General features: G+C 38.2%; 1 protein-coding gene across 2 annotated transcripts in view; it reads left to right on the top strand.

The window, feature by feature from the left end:
• The window catches only part of CHMP2B (charged multivesicular body protein 2B), a 34,829-nt gene that overhangs the window by 1,465 nt on the left and 26,169 nt on the right, over positions 1-7,195 (top strand). The window lies entirely within an intron of this gene.

Here is a 7,195-nt window from a genome sequence, read left to right as displayed (position 1 = left end):
TGGGCAGTCTGGCTTCCTCTCTCTGATAACACAATCCTTAACAGCCCCGCCCCGTCCCCAGGTTTCTCCTTCAGCTGTATCCTGAGCATTTCCTGGAGGCAGGATGCGGTTGACCCTTGCCTGTCATTAGATTTGGTGATTTGATGAATTTCTTGTTGGTTTCCTCTGAGTGTTTACTGCTCCTTCAGTTTGGAGCTGTACTACTTGGGAGCATCCAAACCGGAAACCTGTGTTGACGTGGGGGGAGGGTGTAATAGGCTCCAGTTACCAAATGAACTTGGTCTGGACCAGTCTTGCCCTGGGAACACACCATCAACAGAGATGTGAAATAAATGCTTCTTGACTGACACCAGTAGAAAAATAAAAGAAATCCAAGGGAGGTACCTGGATTTCGTTTTCATAGTTGACTTCTGTCTCGTATAAATATCTTGCTGTCTAAAGTAAGAAATGTGGTTTGCATTATCTGCATAGACACTTAGGTTTTAATATGCTTGCATTGCCTCAGACATTTAACTCAATGTCATTTTAAGGGGAAAAAGTGAATACAGGAATATACAAATTGGTGTTTGTAAGCAATGATTGTCATAAATGCTTATATGGCTGTTTAGTTAGCCTTGATATTTTCATTGACTTTACCAGGAATCAAATTCATTCAAATTATTTAGAAATCGTGTTTCTCATTACATGTTGAGTCTAGGTTGTTGCTGGTTCAATCAAAGAATCACTTCTTTGTAAGGGTCTAACTGCCACAAAAGGAGCAGTGGTAGCTAGACAGTGATTGGTACAAACAGGGTGCTCAATCCAGACGTGGGGTAACTCCTTCGTTCCTTTGTATTGACTGTTCCAGTGCTGCCACAGTTATTTTTTGGAGGATGACAGAGATAGGATCTTTACCCTCCGCACTACCTTTTACTTCAGCACATGTCTTTTTACCCCTAATTTGTCACACAGCATAATACTGTGTGATACATAATAATAATTTTTGGTTATTCTGAGTGGGTGAAATTGACTTTTTATTAACTGAGAAATACCACTTACAATACTTGCAATAACTATCAAGTTTGGATAGGAAGTAATGCAATTATGTGAAATGAGTTTTGTGTGTATTTTACCTGAGAATGTTAATCTTTAACATGACACTTTATTTTTTCAGTGTTCAGTACCAACATTATGGTTTTCAGTTATTGTATAGTACTCGGGGGGGCGGGGGCGGGGGGAGGTTTTTTTTTTTTTGGTTATTTAAGTCTCATAGAGTGAGAATTGTACAGAGGTAAAGGGTTGCATCTTCTTACTATGATATTACAAATTAAAATTTTAAAATTAACATTAAAAGCGAAACGTCCTAGCTCTAATTGCTTGATGTCTGTCAAATTACAAAGACATAAAAATCAGTTCTATATTCTCAGTGCTGTGCTTCCTGGTGCTTTTGGCAATCCAGTGACAATTGTACTTGAAGTATAGAGCAGAAAAAAAAAAAGACAATGAGGATGTGCAGTGAGCATGTTTAACTGTATACTTATTTGCAGCTGAGTTAATTCATCCAAGAAATGATGTTTTTGCTAAATAGACTTACTTGCAAGAAAAAAATCTTAAGGACTTTTGGAAGGAACTATCTACTGACTTAAAGATCTGAGTGTGAAATTTCTGAATATAAATTTGGCCACTATGTACATTTCACTATAACCAGCAAACTGCATACTTGATGTTTTCTTAAATTATCATGTCAATTGAGATCACTTAATGACATCTTAATTGTAGATCTGTACTTTCATTATTTTGATCTGGAGATTTGCTGATGCTTTTATTCTTTATTTTCTCAGAAAAAAAAAAAAAGATGTTTTGTTTAAAAGGTGACAGCATTCATCTTAGCAGTAATGAGGCTATATATTTTGAAAGTGAACGTATTCTTATGCATATCTGCCAGATTCTCAGAATCGTTGATTATTGATCATAAGATCTTTTACTATATGCTGTCTTTTTACCTGTTTCGGCAGTAATGAAATTCTGATATATAAGAAAAATATGTAACTACTTATAGAGCTGGAGAATAATTGAATCTTTCTTGTCTCTTTGGATTGGCTAGAAGAGTTGCATACAATATCATTAAAGAATACTGCATATGTAAATTAAAAGGGGAGAAAACATTACAGCACTTATTACTATTCAGAGTTATGTTTAATTCATTTTTGACACAAAGATGAACAAGTCTCTGCAGTGTATACTTTGTTACAGAAATTAATGAGAATTGTAGCTCAGTGCTAAGGAAGAGAAAGATTCTTTTGAATTTGAAATTACAGTTGACTACTTGGTTTTCCTTTTACTGATTTATAAGATATATATATATATATGTATACACACACACACACACACACACACACACACACACACATTATATAGGCCTTCCCCAGTAGCTCAGCGGTAAAGAATCCGCCTGCAATGCAGAAGATGTGAGAGATGTGGGTTCGATCCCTGGGTCAGGAAGATCATCTGGAAGAGGTCATGGCAACCCGCTCTGGTATTCTTGCCTGGAGAGACTCCATCAACAGAGGAGCCTGGCGGACTATGGCCCATAGGGTCATGAAGAGTCAGACACAACTGAAACTACTTGTATATATATATGTACATGTACATGCATATATGTTTTTGTTTTGTTTTCCTTTTGTATTTTTTCCCTAAGTGGACTAATGGTGACCTATTTTTTTAATCTAATTATGAACCTGTAAGTCAAGATGCCATGAGGACTTGTGAATGCACAGCTAAATATGCCTGTTAAAAAGTGAAGGTCTTTAAGCGCGATATACTTTTTGTCTGTTATCCTCAACAAAGACAAATTTGAGGTGCTAGTCTAAGCCAGCACACTGTGTTAGCATATTGTATCTGTATCTTATTTAATTCTTAACAAAACCTATAAGCACTATTGTCATCTCCATTTTATAGATGAGGAAACTGAGACGCAAAGGACTAAGTAACTTGCCCAGGATCATTCAGCTACTAGGTGACAGAGACATGACTTTCTCTCTTTGAGCATTATCATTGTTGTTTGTTTCTTATTGAAAAGCCTGTGGCACAATTTAATTTTGCTGTTCTTGCTAAGTACAAGGAATTCTCAGCATTTGGTAGATACCATGTAAGGCATACCTTTTGTCTATAAGCCAAAATTTTCTTAGTGGAAATATTTTCCCTTAACCCAACGTTTTCTTAGGAAGTATTTTCCAATTCATTTTACTCTTCATCTAAATCTCTCAAAGGAGTGGTGATGTCTCCTATCCCCACTTCTCTACTTCTCTGACGTCCCCCCACCCACCATTGTACAGCAGTTTGATTTACATCTCATGTAATAAATGAGATCTTGCTAAGATCATCAGTGACTTCTAGATCACTGAATCCCATTTTTAGTGATCATCTCTTAGGCTATGTTTTGCATTTGATTTTGATAATAATTTTTTCCTTGAAATTCTCTTTTGGTTTGCATGACATAACACTGTCTTCATTTTCCACAAATTCTTCTGACTACTCCTTTTCCTTTTATGTTTTTCTTTTCTTTCTTCCTTCTTTTCTTATTTTAACCTTGCCTTTAAATGTTAGTGTTTTGCTTGGTTCCATCTTGGATTACCATTATTCTAACCGTACATTTTCTCCCTACATGATCTTATCTAAACTCTTATTTTAGTTATAACCTAAGTGCTGATGTATCCCAATTGTGTATCTTTAGATATATTTTTCTGAGTTTCAGATCAGTATATCTAATAGTTTCCTAAGTATCTCCACCTTGATGTCCCAGAGTACCTCAAATTAAAAGAGGTCCCCAAAAGAATTCATCACCATCTCCTTCAAGTCAGTTCTTTTCCTGGGTTTTCATCTTCCGATGTGTAGCAGTCCTTGATTTTGCCCTCTACCTTTAATTAATTACCAAGTCCTCCTTTTGTCTCTTAAATGTTTGTCACATATGATCTTTCTTTTTCTCATTCAGGTCCCATTTATCTTAAACTTTCTTACGTCATTTTTCTGCATTTCCTTCTTGTAGCTTCATAGCCTGTAAATCATTCATCTGTAAAGTTGCCTATGTGATTGATATATATATATGAACTCCAAATCTTACTATGCTGCTGCTAAGTCACTTCAGTCGTGTCTGACTCTGTGCGACCCCATAGACAGCAGCCCACCAGGCTCCCCCGTCCCTGGGATTCTCCAGGCAAGAACACTGGAGTGGGTTGCCATTTCCTTCTCCAGTGCATGAAAGTGAAAAGTGAGAGTGAAGTTGCTCAGTCGTGCCTGACCCTCAGTGACCCCACGGACTGCAGCCTACCAGGCTCCTCCGTCCATGGGATTTTCCAGGCAAGAGTACTGGAGTGGGGTGCCATTGCCTTCTCCCTTACCATGCTACTCCTCACTATGCTGCTCCTCACTGTAAATCCATTTATTGAGTCTCTAGCATGAAAGGATCGAGTGAGTGCCATGCTTGATCTGTTCCTTGTCTTCCTTACTAGCCATGTCATTTCACTAAGAACCCTTCTCATATTCATCTGTATATATCATACTCTTTCTCACTCTGATGTTTTTTTAGTTATGATACCTTTATGTGTAGAGTTCTCTTTTTTTCTTCCTGTAGCTAATTTGAACAGGTTTTTTTCTTTCTCTAGAAATTCTTCTTCAGTGCCACCTCAGTTCAGTTCAGTTCAGTCACTCAATCGTGTCCGACTCTTTGTGACCCCATGAACCACAGCACGCCAGGCCTCCCTGTCCATCACCAACTCCGGAGTTCACTCAAACCCATGTCCATCGAGTCGGTGATGCAATCCAACCATCTCATCCTCTGTTGTCCCCTTGTCCTCCTGCCCTCAATCTTTTCTAGCATCAAGGTCTTTTCAAATGAGTCAGCTCTTCATATCAGGTGGCCAAAGTATTGGAGTTTCAGCTTCAACATCAGTCCTTCCAATGAACATCCAGGACTGATCTCCTTTAGGATGGACTGGTTGGATCTCCTTGCAGTCCAAGGGACTCTCAAGAGTCTTCTCCAACACCACAGTTCAAAAGCATCAATTCTTCGGTGTTCAGCTTTCTTTATAGTCCAACTCTCACATCCATACATGACCACTGGAAAAACCATAGCCTTGACTAGATGGACCTTTGTTGGCAAAGTAATGTCTCTGTTTTTGAATATGCTGTCTAGGTTGGTCATAACTTTCCTTCCACGGAGTAAGCGTCTTTTAATTTCATGGCAGCAGTCACCATCTGCAGTGATTTTGGAGCCCAGAAAAATAAAGTCAGCCACTGTTTCCACTGTTTCCCCATCTATTTACCATGAAGTGATGTGACCAGATTCCATGATCTTCATTTTCTGAATGTTGAGCTTTAAGCCAGCTTTTTCACTCTCCTCTTTCACTTTCATCAAGAGGCCCTTTAGTTCTTCTTGCTTTCTTCCATAAGGGTGGTGTCATCTGCATATCTGAGGTTATTGATATTTCTACCGGCAATCTTGATTCCAGCTTGTGCTTCCTCCAGCCCAGAGTTTCTCATGATGTACTCTGCATAGAAGTTAAATAAGTAGGGTGACAGTATACAGCCTTGACGTACTCCTTTTCCTATTTGGAACCAGTCTGTTGTTCCATGTCCAACTCTAACTGTTGCTTCCTGACCTGCATACAGGTTTCTCAAGAGGCAGGTCATGTGGTCTCTTATTCCCATCTCTTTCAGAATTTTCCACAGTTTGTTGTGATCCACACAGTCAAAGGGTTTGGCATAGTCAGTAAAGCAGAAATAGATGTTTTTCTGGAACTCTCTTGCAAACTGTGTTAAATACCTCACTCCTTGTGCCCCCCTCCCACTTTTTTTTTTTTTTTTTTAACATCTTCTTGTTTGTATTTTCCTGAATGAAAGTAGATCTTCACGAACTTCCAAAGTTGGATTATGCTTTTCTTAAGTTTTTCCACATTCCACATTTGGATGGTTGCAGAGTCTTCAGCATTAATGAGAATGACTCTACAGCAGTTTAGAGTTTAGAGACTAAATGCCAAAATAGTGGCATTTACTAACCAAGAGCGGTGTTCTCAGTATCCATATCCAGAGCATCCTGTAGTCTACATCTATATTATCACACCAACCCTGAACCTTAGTGCAAGTTTAGAGATAATTTGAGAACTGTTACTGACAGTAGAGGAACAAAGCTTCTTAGGCTTTGCCTTATTGGGTGCTGTTTATGTATGCTGATTTTCCAGAGTTCAAAATTTGTGAAATTTTGACTAAGTTGGATAAATCTGTCAAGAGTCAGTTGTGATGCCACATTTTTGATAGCACAAGAGGGGATAAAATTTATCACCTACATAAATTAGATCCCTTTCAGAAATATCCGTGCCTTCTTCCAGATAAACTACAGCATTCTCATGGTGCTACCTACAGTACCCAGATCTTTCTTTGCATGGTATGTGTTCCCAGAATGATTATTATCCTGAATATTTAAAAACTCAAATTTTGCTTTCTGATTGGTTCCTAAATTCTTGGCACACCAAAGAAAAATAATTGAATAAGGAATTCACGAACACAGTACTCTTCTGAGCATTTTTCTGAGCAAAAGTATTACAACATTTTATTTATAGGAAATAGAGACTGTTTCTTTTCTGTTTTTTTGAACAATTTCAGATCTGAAGAAAAGTTGAAATGACACTATTCAGTGAATACCCATTTTCTCATTGCCTCAATGTACCAATTATTAACATTATGCCACATTTGTTTTCTCTCCCTTTCTATGTGTGTATGTCTTTATGAGTACATTTGTATGCATATGTGGGTTTCTGTTGTTGAATTATTTAGGGTAAGTTATAGACATCATGAAACTGTGACAATCCAGCAGATATTTCCCAGAATAGGATATTCACCTGTACAAACACAATGCCATTATGACTCTCAAAAAAGTTAATAGTGTACAGAAGTGAAAGTGACAGTGTAAGTCTCTCAGTCGTGTCTGACTGTTTGCGACCCCGTGGACTATAGCCCACCTGGCTCCTCTGTCCATGGGATTCTTCAGGCAAGAATACTGGAGTGGGTTGTCACGTCCTGCTCCAAGGGATCTTCCGGACCCAGGGATTGAAACTGTGTCTCTTATGTCTCCTGCATTGGCAGGCGTGTTTTTTCCCACTAGCACCACCTGGGAACTCCCAATAGCATTATTTAATATGGAGTGAAATTCCAAATTTCCTTA

Source organism: Bos grunniens, chromosome 1, assembly GCF_055505025.1.
Source record: "Bos grunniens cultivar Pamir isolate PY7600 chromosome 1, Bosgru_T2T1.0, whole genome shotgun sequence".
In the NCBI taxonomy this organism is placed as follows: Eukaryota; Metazoa; Chordata; class Mammalia; order Artiodactyla; family Bovidae; genus Bos; species Bos grunniens.
This window is presented reverse-complemented; position numbering and strand designations above follow the sequence as displayed.